This window comes from Primulina tabacum, chromosome 10 (assembly GCF_025594145.1).
Source record: "Primulina tabacum isolate GXHZ01 chromosome 10, ASM2559414v2, whole genome shotgun sequence".
In the NCBI taxonomy this organism is placed as follows: Eukaryota; Viridiplantae; Streptophyta; class Magnoliopsida; order Lamiales; family Gesneriaceae; genus Primulina; species Primulina tabacum.
The window spans coordinates 17,088,739-17,104,930 of NC_134559.1; the positions used below are offsets into that span (position 1 = coordinate 17,088,739).

Here is a 16,192-nt window from a genome sequence, read left to right on the forward strand (position 1 = left end):
GCGTGTTTGGTGTTAAGGTTATTATCTAGGACTCTAAATACCATGTAAAATCATGCCTAAACATAACCTATATCATTACAACCCGTATATACATGTAAACGACAAAAGTTTGAATCAAAATCATGCTTGGAATTTCATGGATTGCATAAAAACGAAAATAATTCAAAGTGTCACTTGTTTCCCAAAATTTTCATGTAATCTAGGTATTTTCAGAAGAGTGGCCGTGTGCTTTTGAAAGAATCGTAGGGTTATGGGAAAGATTTACATATTATATACTTAATTAAACACTAACAAGGCTTTAGGCCTATTAAGCCCCTAATTAAGCCCATTAGTCTTTAATTAGAATTAAATAAAATATTAGTAAAGTTTTAGTAAAAATAATTTTGGAATTAAATAGCCGGGTTTCCAAAAAGTTCGTATTTTTTTATTTAAAACCCACACCGATAAAATTTACGCCCCGACGTATAAAATCAAAATGCAAGTATCGAAATTTAAGGGACCAAAATGAAATATTTCGAAAGATTTGGGACCTAAGGGCAATTTACGAACGTTTAAGGGCTGAATCAGAATTTTCGAAATAATATAAGGATTTATTTGTTGTCCATCGCCGCCCGCGCCACACGTACTCGAGGGATATAAGAATAAACATTCCACTCAATGTCAGGTGTGATCATACCAGCACTAATGAACCTGATCCCATCAGAACTCCGGAGTTAAGCGTGCTTGGCCAGAGCAGTACTAGGATAGGTGACCCCCTGTGAAGTCCTCGTGTAGCATCCCTTTTCGTGTTTTTCTATTTTTGATTACTTGTTGACAGACGATTTTCGGCTCAAATAATCTGAATCTCGATCGGGACCAGATAAGACATGTGAAATCAACATAGCTCGGGCACTGCCGGATTTGGACAAAATTGTAGCCTAATTTGATTGTAAACGGGCAAACGAACGAGACTCATTACTCCGCAATGAGCTGGCGAGATTTTAGCCGAATTCCTTCTCTAAGACCCTCTAATTTGCGATTTTCCTCTTATGTTAAGCTTCAGTTTCCTCGATAAATCCGTTTAGAAAGTCCGAAATTTGATTCCGGTTCCATTCTATTTTTGATTACTTGTTGACACACGATTTTCAGCTTAAATCATCTGAATCTGGATCGGGACCAGATAAGACATGTGAAATCAACGTACCTCGAGAACTGCCGGATGTGGACAAAATTTTAGCCTAATTTCATTGTAAACGGGCAAACGAACGAGACTCATTACTACGCAATGAGCTGGCGAGACCTTCTCTAAGACCCTCTAATTTGCGATTTTCCTTTTCTGTTAAGCTTCCGTTTCCTGGAGAAATCTGTTTAGGAAGTCCGAAATTCGATTCCGGTTCTATTTTATCGTATCTCAGGCATAATAATAGATTTACATTTGCTATTTTCTTCATCTTATTTTTTTTCTATTTTCTGGGCTCAGGCATAATAATAGATTTACATTTGCTATTTTCTTCTTTTTATTTTTTTTCTATTTTCTGGGAACATTTAGCGATTTTTGTTGTCATGAGCCAGTTCTGTGCGGAAGGGTAAGATGCAGATTACAACGGAGATGCTTAACTCATTAAAAACAATTATTTCGACTGTTTTAGCCATAATTTACGTAAACGGTCGCGACACGCGTACTTCCCAGGGAGGCCACCCATCCTAGCTCTGCCATCGCGACAGAATGCTTAACTTCATGGTTCTGATTGGGCGAGAGCAGTGCCGCGTGTTGTCCATGGCCGCCTGCTCCACACGTACTCGAGAGATATAAGAATAAACATCCCACTCAATGTCGGGTGCGATCATACCAGCACTAATTCACCGGATCCCATCAGAACTCCGAAGTTAAGCGTGTTTGGGCGAGAGCAGTACTAGGATGGGTGACCCCATGGGAAGTCCTTGTGTTGCACCCCTTTTCGTGTTTTTCTATTTTTTATTACTTGTTGACAGACGATTTTCGGCTCAAATCATCTGAATCTTGATCGGGACCAGATAATACATGTGAAATCAACGTACCTCGGGAACTGCCGGATTTGTAAAAAATTGTAGGCTAATTCTATTGTAAACGGGCAAACGAACGAGACTCATTACTCCGCAATGAGCTGGCGAGATTTTTACAGAATTCCTTCTCCAAGACCCTCTAATTTGCGATTTTCCGCTTCTGTTAAGCTTCCGTTTCCTCGAAAAATCCACTTAGGAAGTTCGAAATTCGATTCCGGTTCCATTTAATCGTATCCCAAGCATAATAATAGCTTTACATTCGCTATTTCATTCTTCTTATTTTTTTCAATTTTCTGGGAACATTTAGCGATTTTTGTTGTCGTGAGCCGGTTCTAGGCGGAAGGGTATGACGCAGATTACTCCGAATACGGTTAACTCATTAAAAACTATTATTTCAACTGTTTTAGCTATAATTTACGTAAACGGTCGCGACACAAGGACTTCCTAGGGAGGTCACCCATCCTAGCTTTGCCATCGCGCCAGAATGCTTAACTTCTTGGTGCTGATTGGGAGAGAGCAGTACCGCGTTGTCCATCGCCGCCCACGCCACACGTACTCGAGGGATATAAGAATAAAAATCCCACTCTATTTCGGGTTCGATCATAACAGCACTAATGCAACGGATCCCATCAGAGCTCCGAAGTTAAGCGTTATTGGGCGAGAGCAATACTTGGATGGGTGACCCCCTGGGAAGTCCTCGTGTTGCATAATTTATCGTTTTTTTCTATTTTTTAGCCATAATTTAAGTAAACGGTCGCGACACGAGGACTTTCCAGGAAGGTCACCCATCCTAGCTCTCCCATCGCGCCAGAACACTTAACTTCATGGTTCTGATTGGGCGAGAGCAGTGCCGCGTGTTGTCCATCGCCGCCCGCCCCACACGTACTCGAGTGATATAAGAATAAACATCCCACTCAATGTCCGGTGCGATCATACAAGCACTAATGCACCGGATCCCATTAGAACTCCGAAGTTAAGCGTGCTTGGGCAAGAGCAGTGCTAGGATGGGTGACCCCTTTGGAAGTCCTCGTGTTGCACCTCTTTTCGTGTTTTTCTATTTTGGATTACTTGTTGATAGACGATTTTCTGCTCAAATCATCTGAATCTCGATCGTGACCAGATAATACATGTGAAATTAAAGTAACTCGGGCACTACCGGATTTGGACAAAATTGTAGACTAATTTCGTTGTAAACGGGCAAACGAACGAGACTCATTTCTCCGCAATGAGCTGGCTTGATTTTAGCCTAATTCCTTCTCTAAGACCCTGTAATTTGCGATTTTCTGCTTCTGTTAATCTTTCGTTTCCTCGAGAAATCTATTTAGGAAGGCCGAAGATCGATTTCGGTTCCATTTTATCGTATCCCAAGCATAATAATAGATTTACATTCGCTATTTTATTCTTCTTATTTTTTTCTATTTTCTGGGAACATTTAGCGATTTTTGTTGTCGTGAGTCGGTTCTGTGTGGAAGGGTATGACGCAGATTACTCCGGAGATGGTTAACACATTAAAAACAATTATTTCGACTTTTTAGCCATAATTTACGTAAACGGTCGCGACATGAGGACTTTCTAGGGATATCACCCATCCTAGCTCTGCCATCGCGCCAGAATGCTTAACTTCATGGTTCTGATTGGGCGAGAGCAGTGCCGCGTGTTGTCCATCGCTGCCCGCTCCACACGTACTCGAGGGATATAAGAATAAACATCCCACTCAATGTCGGGTGCGATCATACCAGCACTAATGCACCGGATCCCATTAGAACTCCGAAGTTAAGCGTGCTTGGGCAAGAGCAGTGCTAGGATGGGTGACCCCTTTGGAAGTCCTCGTGTTGCACCTCTTTTCGTGTTTTTCTATTTTGGATTACTTGTTGATAGACGATTTTCTGCTCAAATCATCTGAATCTCGATCGTGACCAGATAATACATGTGAAATTAAAGTAACTCGGGCACTACCGGATTTGGACAAAATTGTAGACTAATTTCGTTGTAAACGGGCAAACGAACGAGACTCATTTCTCCGCAATGAGCTGGCTTGATTTTAGCCTAATTCCTTCTCTAAGACCCTGTAATTTGCGATTTTCTGCTTCTGTTAATCTTTCGTTTCCTCGAGAAATCTATTTAGGAAGGCCGAAGATCGATTTCGGTTCCATTTTATCGTATCCCAAGCATAATAATAGATTTACATTCGCTATTTTATTCTTCTTATTTTTTTCTATTTTCTGGGAACATTTAGCGATTTTTGTTGTCGTGAGTCGGTTCTGTGTGGAAGGGTATGACGCAGATTACTCCGGAGATGGTTAACACATTAAAAACAATTATTTCGACTTTTTAGCCATAATTTACGTAAACGGTCGCGACATGAGGACTTTCTAGGGATATCACCCATCCTAGCTCTGCCATCGCGCCAGAATGCTTAACTTCATGGTTCTGATTGGACGAGAGCAGTGCCGGGTGTTGTCTATCGCCACCCGCTTTACACGTACTCGAGGGATATAACAATAAACATCCCACTCAATGTCGGGTTCGATCATACCAGCACTATGGCACCGGATCCCTTCAAAACTCAAAAGTTAATCGTGCTTGGGCGAGAGTAGTACTTGGATGGGTGACCCCCTGGGAAGTTCTCGTGTTGCACCACTTTTCAAGTTTTTCTATTTTTATTACTTGTTGACAGACAATTTTCGGCTCAAATCATCTGAATCTCGATCGGGACCAGATAAGACATGTGAAATCAACGTAACTTGGGCACGGCCAGATTTGGACAAAATTGTAGCCTAATTTCATTGTAAACGGGCAAACGAACGAGACTCGTTAGTTCGCAATGAGCTGACGAGATTTTAGACGAATTTCTTCTCTAAGACCCTCTAATTTGCGATTTTTCGCTTCTGTTAAGCTTCCGTTTCCTCGAGAAATCCGTTTAGGAAGTCCGAAATTTGATTCCGGTTCCATTTTATCGTATCATAGGCATAATAATAGCTTTACATTCGATATTTTCTTCTTCTTATTTTTTTTTTCAATTTTCTGGGAACATTTAGCGATTTTTGTTGTCGTGAGCCGGTTCTGTGCGGAAGGGTATGACGCATATTACTCCGGAGACGGTTTACTCATTAAAAACAATTATTTCAACTGTTTTAGCTATAATTTACGTAAACGGTCGCGACACGAGAACTTCCCAGGGAGGTCACCCATCCTAGCTCTGCCATCGCGCCAGAACGCTTAACTTCTTCGTTCTGATTGGGAGAGAGCAGTGCCGCGTGTTGTCCATCGCCGCCCGCGCCACACGTAACTCGGGCACTGCTAGATTTAGACAAAATTTTAGCCTAATTTAATTGTAAACGGGCAAACGAACGAGACTCATTACTCCGCAATGAGCTGGCGACACCTTCTCTAAGACCCTCTAATTTGCGATTTTCCGCTTCTGTTAAGCTTCCGTTTCCTGGATAAATCTGTTTAGGAAGTCCGAAATTCGATTCCGGTTCTATTTTATCGTATCTCAGGCATAATAAAAGATTTACATTTGCTATTTTCTTCTTCTTATTTTTTTTCTATTTTCGGGGAACATTTAGCGATTTTTGTTGTCGTGAGCTAGTTCTGTGCGGAAGGGTATGACGCAGATTACTCCGGAGATGCTTAACTCATTAAAAACAATTATTTCAAATGTTTTAGCCATAATTTACGTAAACGGTCGCGACACGCGGACTTCCCAGGGAGGCCACCCATCCTAGCTCTGCCATCGCGACAGAATGCTTAACTTCATGGTTCTGATTGGGCGAGAGAAGTGCCGCGTTTTGTCCATGGCCGCCCGCTCCACACGTACTCGAGAGATATAAGAATAAACATCCCACTCAATGTCGGGTGCGATCATACCAGCACTAATGCACCAGATCCCATCAGAACTCCGAAGTTAAGCGTGTTTGGGCCGAGAGCAGTACTAGGATGGGTGACCCCATGGGAAGTCCTTGTGTTGCACCCCTTTTCGTGTTTTTCTATTTCTGATTACTTGTTGACAGACGAGTTTCAGCTTAAATCATCTGAATCTGGATCAGAACCAAATAAGACATGTGAAATCAACGTACCTCGAGAACTGCTGGATGTGGACAAAATTTTAGCCTAATTTCATTGTAAACGGGCAAACGAACGAGACTCATTACTACGCAATGAGCTGGCGAGACCTTCTCTAAGACCCTCTAATTTGCGATTTTCCTTTTCTGTTAAGCTTCCGTTTCCTGGAGAAATCTGTTTAGGAAGTCCGAAATTCGATTCCGGTTCTATTTTATCGTATCTCAGGCATAATAATAGATTTACATTTGCTATTTTCTTCTTCTTATTTTTTTTCTATTTTCTGGGCTCAGGCATAATAATAGATTTACATTTGCTATTTTCTTCTTTTTATTTTTTTTCTATTTTCTGGGAACATTTAGCGATTTTTGTTGTCATGAGCCAGTTCTGTGCGGAAGGGTAAGATGCAGATTACTCCGGAGATGCTTAACTCATTAAAAACAATTATTTCGACTGTTTTAGCCATAATTTACGTAAACGGTCGCGACACGCGTACTTCCCAGGGAGGCCACCCATCCTAGCTCTGCCATCGCGACAGAATGCTTAACTTCATGGTTCTGATTGGGCGAGAGCAGTGCCGCGTGTTGTCCATGGCCGCCCGCTCCACACGTACTCGAGAGATATAAGAATAAACATCCCACTCAATGTCGGGTGCGATCATACCAGCAATAATTCACCGGATCCCATCAGAACTCCGAAGTTAAGCGTGTTTGGGCGAGAGCAGTACTAGGATGGGTGACCCAATGGGAAGTCCTTGTGTTGCACCCCTTTTCGTGTTTTTCTATTTTTTATTACTTGTTGACAGACGATTTTCGGCTCAAATCATCTGAATCTTGATCGGGACCAGATAATACATGTGAAATCAACGTACCTCGGGAACTGCCGGATTTGTAAAAAATTGTAGGCTAATTCTATTGTAAACGGGCAAACGAACGAGACTCATTACTCCGCAATGAGCTGGCGAGATTTTTACAGAATTCCTTCTCCAAGACCCTCTAATTTGCGATTTTCCGCTTCTGTTAAGCTTCCGTTTCCTCGAAAAATCCACTTAGGAAGTTCGAAATTCGATTCCGGTTCCATTTTATCGTATCTCAGGCATAATAATAGTTTTACATTCGCTATTTTCTTCTTCTTATTTTTTTTTCAATTTTCTGGGAACATTTAGCGATTTTTGTTGTCGTGAGCCGGTTCTGTGCGGAAGGGTATGACATAGATTACTCCGGAGATGCTTAACTCTTTAAAAACTATTATTTCGATTGTTTTAGCCATAATTTACATAAACGGTCGCGACACGCGAACTTCCTAGGGAAGTCACCCATCATAGCTCTACCATCGCGCCAGAATGCTTAACTTCATGGTTCTGATTGGGCGAGAGCAATGCCGCGTGTTGTCCATCGCCGCCCGCTCCACACGTACTCGAGAGATATAAGAATAAACATCACACTCAATGTCGGGTGCGATCATACCAGCACTAATGCACCGGATCCCATCAGAACTCCGAAGTTAAGCGCGTTTGGGCGAGAGCAGTACTAGGATGGGTGACCCCACGGGAAGTCCTTGTGTTGCACCCCACGGGAAAATTTTCGGCTCAAACCATCAGAATCTTGATCGGAACCTGATAAGACATGTGAAATCAACGTAGCTCAAGAACTGCCGGATTTGGAAAAAATTGTAGACTAATTCGATTGTAAACGGGCAAACGAACGAGACTCATTACTCCGCAATGAGCTGGCGAGATTTTAGCCAAATTCCTTCTCTAAGACACTCTAATTTTCGATTTTCTGCTTCTGTTAAGCTTCCGTTTCCTCGAGAAATCTGTTTAGGAAGTACGAAATTCGATTCCGGTTCCATTTTATCGTATTCCGGGCATAATAATAGCTTTACATTCGCTATTTTGTTCTTCTTATTTTTTTTCAATTTTCTGTGAACATATAGTGATTTTTGTTGTCGTGAGCCGATTTTGTCCGGAAGGGTATGACGCAGATTACTCCGAAGACGGTTAACTCATTAAAAACAATTATTTTGACTTTTTTAGCTATATTTTAAGTAAACGGTCGCGGCACGGGGAGTTCTCAGGGAGGTCACCCATCCTCATGGTTCTGATTGGGAGAGAGCAGTGCTGCATGTTGTCCATCGCCGCCCGCGCCATACATATTCGAGGGATATAAGAATAAACATCCTACTCAATGTCGGGTGCGATCATACCAGTAATAATGCACCGGATCCCATCAGAACTCCGAAGTTAAGTGTGAGTGGGCGAGAGCAGAACTAGGATGGGCGACCCCCTTGGAAGTCCTCGTGTTGCACCCCTTTTCGTGTTTTTCTATTTTTGATTACTTGTTGACAGATGATTTTTGGCTCAAACCATCTGAATCTCGATCGAGACCAGATAAGACATGTAAAATTAACGTAGCTCGGGCACTACCGGATTTTGACAAAATTGTAGTCTAAATTGATTGTAAACAGAGAAACGAACGAGACTCATTACTCACCATTGAGCTGGCGAGATTTTAGCCGAATTCCTTCTCTAAGACCCTCTAATTTTTGATTTTCCGCTTCTATTAAGTTTCCGTTTCCTCGATAAATCCGCTTAGGAAGTTCGAAATTTGATTCCGGTTCCATTTTATCGTATCTCAGGCATGATAATAGCTTTACATTCGCTATTTTCTTCTTCTTATTTTTTTTTCTATTTTCAAAGAACATTTAGCAATTTTTGTTGTCGTGAGCCGGTTCTGTGCGGAAGGGTATGACGCAGATTACTACGGAGATGGTTAACTCATTAAAAACAATTATTTCGACTGTTTTAGCCATAATTTACGTAAACGGTCGCGACACGCGGACTTCCCAGGGAGGTCACCCATCCTAGCTCTGCTGTCGCGCCTGAATGCTTAACTATATGGTTCTGATTGGGCGAGAGCAGTGCCGCGTGTTGTCCATCGTCGCTCGCTCCACACGTACTCGAGTGATATAAGAATAAACATCCCACTCAATGTCGGGTGCGATCATACCAGCATTAATGCACCGGATCCCATCAGAACTCCGAAGTTAAGCGTGCTTGGGCGAGAGCAGTGCTAGGATGGGTGACCCCCCAGGAAGTCCTCGTGTTGCACCCCTTTCCGTGTTTTTCTATTTTTGATTACTTGTTTATAGACGATTTTCGGCTCAAATCATCTGAATCTCGATCGGGACCAGATAAGACATTTGAAATCAATGTAACTCGGGCACTGCCAGATTTGGACAAAATTGTAGCATAATTTCATTGTAAACGGGTAAACGAACGAGACTCATTAGTCCGCAATGAGCTGCCGAGATTTTAGACGAATTACTTCTCTAAGACCCTCTAATTTGTGATTTTCCGCTTCTGTTAAGCTTCTGTTTCCTCGAGAAATCCGTTTAGAAAGTCCGAAATTCGATTCCGGTTCCATTTTATCGTATCTCAGGCATAATAATAGCTTTACATTCGCTATTTTTTTCTTCTTATTTATTTTTCAATTTTCTGGGAACATTTAGCGATTTTTGTTGTCGTGAGCCGGTTCTATGCGGAAGGGTATGACGCAGATTACTCCGGAGACGGTTTACTCATTAAAAATAATTATTTCAACTGTTTTAGCTATAATTTACGTAAACGGTCGCGACACGAAGACTTCCCAGGGAGGTCACCCATCCTAGTTCTGCCATCGCGCCAGAACGCTTAACTTCTTCAGTCTGATTGGGAGAGAGCAGTGCCGCATGTTGTCCATCGCCGCCCGCGCCACACGTACTCGAGTGATATAAGAATAAACATCCCACTCAATGTCGGGTGCGATCAAACCAGCACTAATGCACCGGATCCAATCAGAACCCCGAAGTTAAGCGTGCTTTGGCGAGAGCAGTGCTAGAATGGGTGACCCCCTGGGAAGTCCTAGTGTTGCACCCCTTTTCGTGTTTTTCTATATTTGATTACTTGTTGATAGACGATTTTCGGCTCAAATCATCAGAATCTCGATCGGGACCAGATAATACATGTGAAATAAACGTAACTCGGGCACTACCGGATTTGGACAAAATTGTAGACTAATTTCGTTGTAAACATGCAAACGAACGAGACTCATTACTCCGCAATGAGCTGGCGAGATTTTAGACAAATTCTTTCTCTAAGACCCTGTAATTTGTGATTTTCCGCTTCTGTTAAGCTTCCGTTTCCTCGAGAAATCTGTTTAGGAAGTCCGAAAATCGATTTTGGTTCCATTTTATCGTATCTCAGGCATAATAATAGATTTACATTCGCTATTTTCTTCTTCTTATTTTTTTTCTATTTTCTGGGAACGTTTAGCGATTTTTGTTGTCGTGAGCCGGTTCTGTGCGGAAGGGTATGATGCATATTACTCCGGAGATGCTTAACTCATTAAAAACAATTATTTCAACTGTTTTAGCTATAATTTACGTAAACATTCGCGGCACGCGGACTTCCCAGGGAGGTCACCCATCCTAGCTCTTCCATCGCGCCAGAAAGCTTAACTTCATGGTTCTGATTGGGCGAGAGCAGTGCCGCGTGTTGTCCATCGCCGCCCGCTCCACACGTACTCGAGAGATATAAGAATAAAAATCCCACTCAATGTCGGGTGCGATCATACCAGAACTAATGCACCGGATCTCATCAAAACTCCGAAGTTAAACGTGCTTGGGCGAGAGCAGTGCTAGGATGGTGACCCCCGGGGAACTCCTCGTGTTGCACCTCTTTTCGTGTTTTTCTATTTTTGATTACTTGTTGACAGATGATTTTCGGCTCAAATCATCTGAATCTCGATCGGGACCAGATAAGACATGTGAAAACAACGTAGCTCGTGAACTGCCGGATTTTGACAAATAGTAGCCTAATTTGATTTAAAACGGGCAAACGAACGAGACTCGTTACTCCGCAATGAGCTGGCGAGATTTTAGCTGAATTCCTTCTCTAAGACCCTCTAATTTGCGATTTTTCGCTTCTGTTAAGCTTCCGTTTCCTCGATAAATCCGCTTAGGAAGTTCGAAATTTGATTCTGATTCCATTTTATCGTATCCCATGCATAATAATAGCTTTACATTCGCTATTTTATTCTTCCTTTTTTTTCTAATTTCTGGAAACATTTAGAGATTTTCGTTGTCGTGAGCCGGTTCTGAGCGGAAGGGTATGACGCAGAATACTCCGGAGATGGTTAACTCATTAAAGACAATTATTTCGACTATTCTAGCCATAATTTACTTAAACGGTCGCGACACGATTACTTCCCAGGGAGGTCAACCATCCTAGCTCTGCCATCGCGCCAGAATGCTTAACTTCATGGTTCTGATTGGGTGAGAGAAGTGCCGCGTGTTGTCCATCGCCGCCCGCTCCACACGTACTCGAGGGATATAAGAATAAACATCCCACTAAATGTCGGGTGCGATCATATCACCACTAATGCACCGGATCCCATCAGAACTCCGTAGTTTAAGCATGCTTGGGTGAGACCCGTACTAGGATGGTGATCGCCTGGGAAGTCCTCGTGTTGCATCCCTTTTCGTGTTTTTCTATTTTTGATTACTTGTTGACAGACGATTTTCGGCTTAAATCATCTGAATCTCGATCGGGACCAGATAAGACATGTGAAATCGAAGTAGCTCAGGCACTGCCGGATTTTGACAAAATTGTAGGCTAATTTGATTGTAAACGGGCAAACGAACGAGACTCATTACTCCGCAATGAGCTGGCGAGATTTTAGCCGAATTCCTTCTCTAAGACCCTCTAATTTGCGATTTTCCGCTTTTGTTAAGCATCTGTTTCCTCGAGAAATCCACTTAGGAAGTCCTAAATTCGATTCTGGTTCCATTTTATCGTATCCCAGGCATAATAATAGCTTTACATTCTCTATTTTCTTCTTCTTTTTTTTTCTATTTTCTAGGAACATTTAGCGAATTTTGTGGTCGTATGCCGGTTCTGTGCGGAAGGGTATAACGAAGATTATTCCGGAGACTGTTAAGTCATTAAAAACAATTATTTCGACTTTTTTAGCATTAATTTACGTAAACGGTCGCGACACGAGGACTTCCCAGGGAGGTCACCCATCCTAGCAATGCCATCGCGCCAGAACGCTTAACTTCATGTTTCTGATTGGGCGAGAGCAGTGCCGCGTGTTGTCCATCGCCGCTCGCGCGACACGTATTCGAGGGATATAAGAATAAACATCCCACTCATTGTCGGTTGCGATCATACCAGTACTAATGCACCGGATCCCATCAGAACTCCGAAGTTAAGCGTGTTTGGGCGAGAGCAGTACTAGGATGGGTGACCCAATGGGAAGTCCTTGTGTTGCACCCCTTTTCGTGTTTTTCTATTTTTTATTACTTGTTGACAGACGATTTTCGGCTCAAATCATCTGAATCTTGATCGGGACCAGATAATACATGTGAAATCAACGTACCTCGGGAACTGCCGGATTTGTAAAAAATTGTAGGCTAATTCTATTGTAAACGGGCAAACGAACGAGACTCATTACTCCGCAATGAGCTGGCGAGATTTTTACAGAATTCCTTCTCCAAGACCCTCTAATTTGCGATTTTCCGCTTCTGTTAAGCTTCCGTTTCCTCGAAAAATCCACTTAGGAAGTTCGAAATTCGATTCCGGTTCCATTTTATCGTATCTCAGGCATAATAATAGTTTTACATTCGCTATTTTCTTCTTCTTATTTTTTTTTCAATTTTCTGGGAACATTTAGCGATTTTTGTTGTCGTGAGCCGGTTCTGTGCGGAAGGGTATGACATAGATTACTCCGGAGATGCTTAACTCTTTAAAAACTATTATTTCGATTGTTTTAGCCATAATTTACATAAACGGTCGCGACACGCGAACTTCCTAGGGAAGTCACCCATCATAGCTCTACCATCGCGCCAGAATGCTTAACTTCATGGTTCTGATTGGGCGAGAGCAATGCCGCGTGTTGTCCATCGCCGCCCGCTCCACACGTACTCGAGAGATATAAGAATAAACATCACACTCAATGTCGGGTGCGATCATACCAGCACTAATGCACCGGATCCCATCAGAACTCCGAAGTTAAGCGCGTTTGGGCGAGAGCAGTACTAGGATGGGTGACCCCACGGGAAGTCCTTGTGTTGCACCCCACGGGAAAATTTTCGGCTCAAACCATCAGAATCTTGATCGGAACCAGATAAGACATGTGAAATCAACGTAGCTCAAGAACTGCCGGATTTGGAAAAAATTGTAGACTAATTCGATTGTAAACGGGCAAACGAACGAGACTCATTACTCCGCAATGAGCTGGCGAGATTTTAGCCAAATTCCTTCTCTAAGACACTCTAATTTTCGATTTTCTGCTTCTGTTAAGCTTCCGTTTCCTCGAGAAATCTGTTTAGGAAGTACTGAAATTCGATTCCGGTTCCATTTTATCGTATTCCGGGCATAATAATAGCTTTACATTCGCTATTTTGTTCTTCTTATTTTTTTTCAATTTTCTGTGAACATTTAGTGATTTTTGTTGTCGTGAGCCGATTTTGTCCGGAAGGGTATGACGCAGATTACTCCGAAGACGGTTAACTCATTAAAAACAATTATTTTGACTGTTTTAGCTATATTTTAAGTAAACGGTCGCGGCACGGGGAGTTCTCAGGGAGGTCAGCCATCCTCATGGTTCTGATTGGGAGAGAGCAGTGCTGCATGTTGTCCATCGCCGCCCGCGCCATACATATTCGAGGGATATAAGAATAAACATCCTACTCAATGTCGGGTGCGATCATACCAGTAATAATGCACCGGATCCCATCAGAACTCCGAAGTTAAGTGTGAGTGGGCGAGAGCAGAACTAGGATGGGCGACCCCCTTGGAAGTCCTCGTGTTGCACCCCTTTTCGTGTTTTTCTATTTTTGATTACTTGTTGACAGATGATTTTTGGCTCAAACCATCTGAATCTCGATCGAGACCAGATAAGACATGTAAAATTAACGTAGCTCGGGCACTACCGGATTTTGACAAAATTGTAGTCTAAATTGATTGTAAACAGAGAAACGAACGAGACTCATTACTCACCATTGAGCTGGCGAGATTTTAGCCGAATTCCTTCTCTAAGACCCTCTAATTTTTGATTTTCCGCTTCTATTAAGTTTCCGTTTCCTCGATAAATCCGCTTAGGAAGTTCGAAATTTGATTCCGGTTCCATTTTATCGTATCTCAGGCATGATAATAGCTTTACATTCGCTATTTTCTTCTTCTTATTTTTTTTTCTATTTTCAAAGAACATTTAGCAATTTTTGTTGTCGTGAGCCGGTTCTGTGCGGAAGGGTATGACGCAGATTACTACGGAGATGGTTAACTCATTAAAAACAATTATTTCGACTGTTTTAGCCATAATTTACGTAAACGGTCGCGACACGCGGACTTCCCAGGGAGGTCACCCATCCTAGCTCTGCTGTCGCGCCTGAATGCTTAACTATATGGTTCTGATTGGGCGAGAGCAGTGCCGCGTGTTGTCCATCGTCGCTCGCTCCACACGTACTCGAGTGATATAAGAATAAACATCCCACTCAATGTCGGGTGCGATCATACCAGCATTAATGCACCGGATCCCATCAGAACTCCGAAGTTAAGCGTGCTTGGGCGAGAGCAGTGCTAGGATGGGTGACCCCCCAGGAAGTCCTCGTGTTGCACCCCTTTCCGTGTTTTTCTATTTTTGATTACTTGTTTATAGACGATTTTCGGCTCAAATCATCTGAATCTCGATCGGGACCAGATAAGACATTTGAAATCAATGTAACTCGGGCACTGCCAGATTTGGACAAAATTGTAGCATAATTTCATTGTAAACGGGTAAACGAACGAGACTCATTAGTCCGCAATGAGCTGCCGAGATTTTAGACGAATTACTTCTCTAAGACCCTCTAATTTGTGATTTTCCGCTTCTGTTAAGCTTCTGTTTCCTCGAGAAATCCGTTTAGAAAGTCCGAAATTCGATTCCGGTTCCATTTTATCGTATCTCAGGCATAATAATAGCTTTACATTCGCTATTTTTTTCTTCTTATTTATTTTTCAATTTTCTGGGAACATTTAGCGATTTTTGTTGTCGTGAGCCGGTTCTATGCGGAAGGGTATGACGCAGATTACTCCGGAGACGGTTTACTCATTAAAAATAATTATTTCAACTGTTTTAGCTATAATTTACGTAAACGGTCGCGACACGAAGACTTCCCAGGGAGGTCACCCATCCTAGTTCTGCCATCGCGCCAGAACGCTTAACTTCTTCAGTCTGATTGGGAGAGAGCAGTGCCGCATGTTGTCCATCGCCGCCCGCGCCACACGTACTCGAGTGATATAAGAATAAACATCCCACTCAATGTCGGGTGCGATCAAACCAGCACTAATGCACCGGATCCAATCAGAACCCCGAAGTTAAGCGTGCTTTGGCGAGAGCAGTGCTAGAATGGGTGACCCCCTGGGAAGTCCTAGTGTTGCACCCCTTTTCGTGTTTTTCTATATTTGATTACTTGTTGATAGACGATTTTCGGCTCAAATCATCAGAATCTCGATCGGGACCAGATAATACATGTGAAATAAACGTAACTCGGGCACTACCGGATTTGGACAAAATTGTAGACTAATTTCGTTGTAAACATGCAAACGAACGAGACTCATTACTCCGCAATGAGCTGGCGAGATTTTAGACAAATTCTTTCTCTAAGACCCTGTAATTTGTGATTTTCCGCTTCTGTTAAGCTTCCGTTTCCTCGAGAAATCTGTTTAGGAAGTCCGAAAATCGATTTTGGTTCCATTTTATCGTATCTCAGGCATAATAATAGATTTACATTCGCTATTTTCTTCTTCTTATTTTTTTTCTATTTTCTGGGAACGTTTAGCGATTTTTGTTGTCGTGAGCCGGTTCTGTGCGGAAGGGTATGATGCATATTACTCCGGAGATGCTTAACTCATTAAAAACAATTATTTCAACTGTTTTAGCTATAATTTACGTAAACATTCGCGGCACGCGGACTTCCCAGGGAGGTCACCCATCCTAGCTCTTCCATCGCGCCAGAAAGCTTAACTTCATGGTTCTGATTGGGCGAGAGCAGTGCCGCGTGTTGTCCATCGCCGCCCGCTCCACAT

General features: G+C 42.5%; 12 non-coding genes and 7 pseudogenes across 12 annotated transcripts; all 19 read left to right on the forward strand.

The window, feature by feature from the left end:
- Positions 1 to 662: 662 nt before the first annotated feature.
- LOC142512612 (5S ribosomal RNA) lies at positions 663 to 780 on the forward strand (annotated as a pseudogene).
- Positions 781 to 1,815: 1,035 nt separating this feature from the next.
- LOC142513414 (5S ribosomal RNA) lies at positions 1,816 to 1,934 on the forward strand. The gene has a single exon (XR_012809362.1). It is a non-coding gene; the product is annotated as a 5S ribosomal RNA (ribosomal RNA).
- Positions 1,935 to 2,614: 680 nt separating this feature from the next.
- On the forward strand, positions 2,615 to 2,733 carry LOC142512624 (5S ribosomal RNA; annotated as a pseudogene).
- Positions 2,734 to 2,944: 211 nt separating this feature from the next.
- On the forward strand, positions 2,945 to 3,063 carry LOC142508626 (5S ribosomal RNA). Its single transcript, XR_012806833.1, has one exon. It is a non-coding gene; the product is annotated as a 5S ribosomal RNA (ribosomal RNA).
- Positions 3,064 to 3,744: 681 nt separating this feature from the next.
- Positions 3,745 to 3,863, forward strand: LOC142516311 (5S ribosomal RNA). Its single transcript, XR_012812113.1, has one exon. It is a non-coding gene; the product is annotated as a 5S ribosomal RNA (ribosomal RNA).
- A 681-nt stretch (positions 3,864 to 4,544) lies between these two features.
- Positions 4,545 to 4,663, forward strand: LOC142511141 (5S ribosomal RNA; annotated as a pseudogene).
- Positions 4,664 to 5,878: 1,215 nt separating this feature from the next.
- Positions 5,879 to 5,998, forward strand: LOC142516062 (5S ribosomal RNA). Its single transcript, XR_012811877.1, has one exon. It is a non-coding gene; the product is annotated as a 5S ribosomal RNA (ribosomal RNA).
- Positions 5,999 to 6,733: 735 nt separating this feature from the next.
- Positions 6,734 to 6,852, forward strand: LOC142516004 (5S ribosomal RNA). Its single transcript, XR_012811822.1, has one exon. It is a non-coding gene; the product is annotated as a 5S ribosomal RNA (ribosomal RNA).
- A 684-nt stretch (positions 6,853 to 7,536) lies between these two features.
- LOC142514273 (5S ribosomal RNA) lies at positions 7,537 to 7,655 on the forward strand. Its single transcript, XR_012810174.1, has one exon. It is a non-coding gene; the product is annotated as a 5S ribosomal RNA (ribosomal RNA).
- Positions 7,656 to 8,275: 620 nt separating this feature from the next.
- On the forward strand, positions 8,276 to 8,394 carry LOC142510475 (5S ribosomal RNA). The gene has a single exon (XR_012808585.1). It is a non-coding gene; the product is annotated as a 5S ribosomal RNA (ribosomal RNA).
- A 684-nt stretch (positions 8,395 to 9,078) lies between these two features.
- On the forward strand, positions 9,079 to 9,197 carry LOC142514205 (5S ribosomal RNA). The gene has a single exon (XR_012810111.1). It is a non-coding gene; the product is annotated as a 5S ribosomal RNA (ribosomal RNA).
- Positions 9,198 to 9,881: 684 nt separating this feature from the next.
- LOC142510809 (5S ribosomal RNA) lies at positions 9,882 to 10,000 on the forward strand (annotated as a pseudogene).
- Positions 10,001 to 10,683: 683 nt separating this feature from the next.
- LOC142511218 (5S ribosomal RNA) lies at positions 10,684 to 10,801 on the forward strand (annotated as a pseudogene).
- A 680-nt stretch (positions 10,802 to 11,481) lies between these two features.
- Positions 11,482 to 11,600, forward strand: LOC142512542 (5S ribosomal RNA; annotated as a pseudogene).
- A 681-nt stretch (positions 11,601 to 12,281) lies between these two features.
- On the forward strand, positions 12,282 to 12,400 carry LOC142515110 (5S ribosomal RNA). The gene has a single exon (XR_012810970.1). It is a non-coding gene; the product is annotated as a 5S ribosomal RNA (ribosomal RNA).
- Positions 12,401 to 13,084: 684 nt separating this feature from the next.
- Positions 13,085 to 13,203, forward strand: LOC142514274 (5S ribosomal RNA). The gene has a single exon (XR_012810175.1). It is a non-coding gene; the product is annotated as a 5S ribosomal RNA (ribosomal RNA).
- Positions 13,204 to 13,824: 621 nt separating this feature from the next.
- Positions 13,825 to 13,943, forward strand: LOC142510477 (5S ribosomal RNA). The gene has a single exon (XR_012808587.1). It is a non-coding gene; the product is annotated as a 5S ribosomal RNA (ribosomal RNA).
- A 684-nt stretch (positions 13,944 to 14,627) lies between these two features.
- Positions 14,628 to 14,746, forward strand: LOC142514206 (5S ribosomal RNA). The gene has a single exon (XR_012810112.1). It is a non-coding gene; the product is annotated as a 5S ribosomal RNA (ribosomal RNA).
- A 684-nt stretch (positions 14,747 to 15,430) lies between these two features.
- On the forward strand, positions 15,431 to 15,549 carry LOC142510810 (5S ribosomal RNA; annotated as a pseudogene).
- Positions 15,550 to 16,192: the final 643 nt, after the last annotated feature.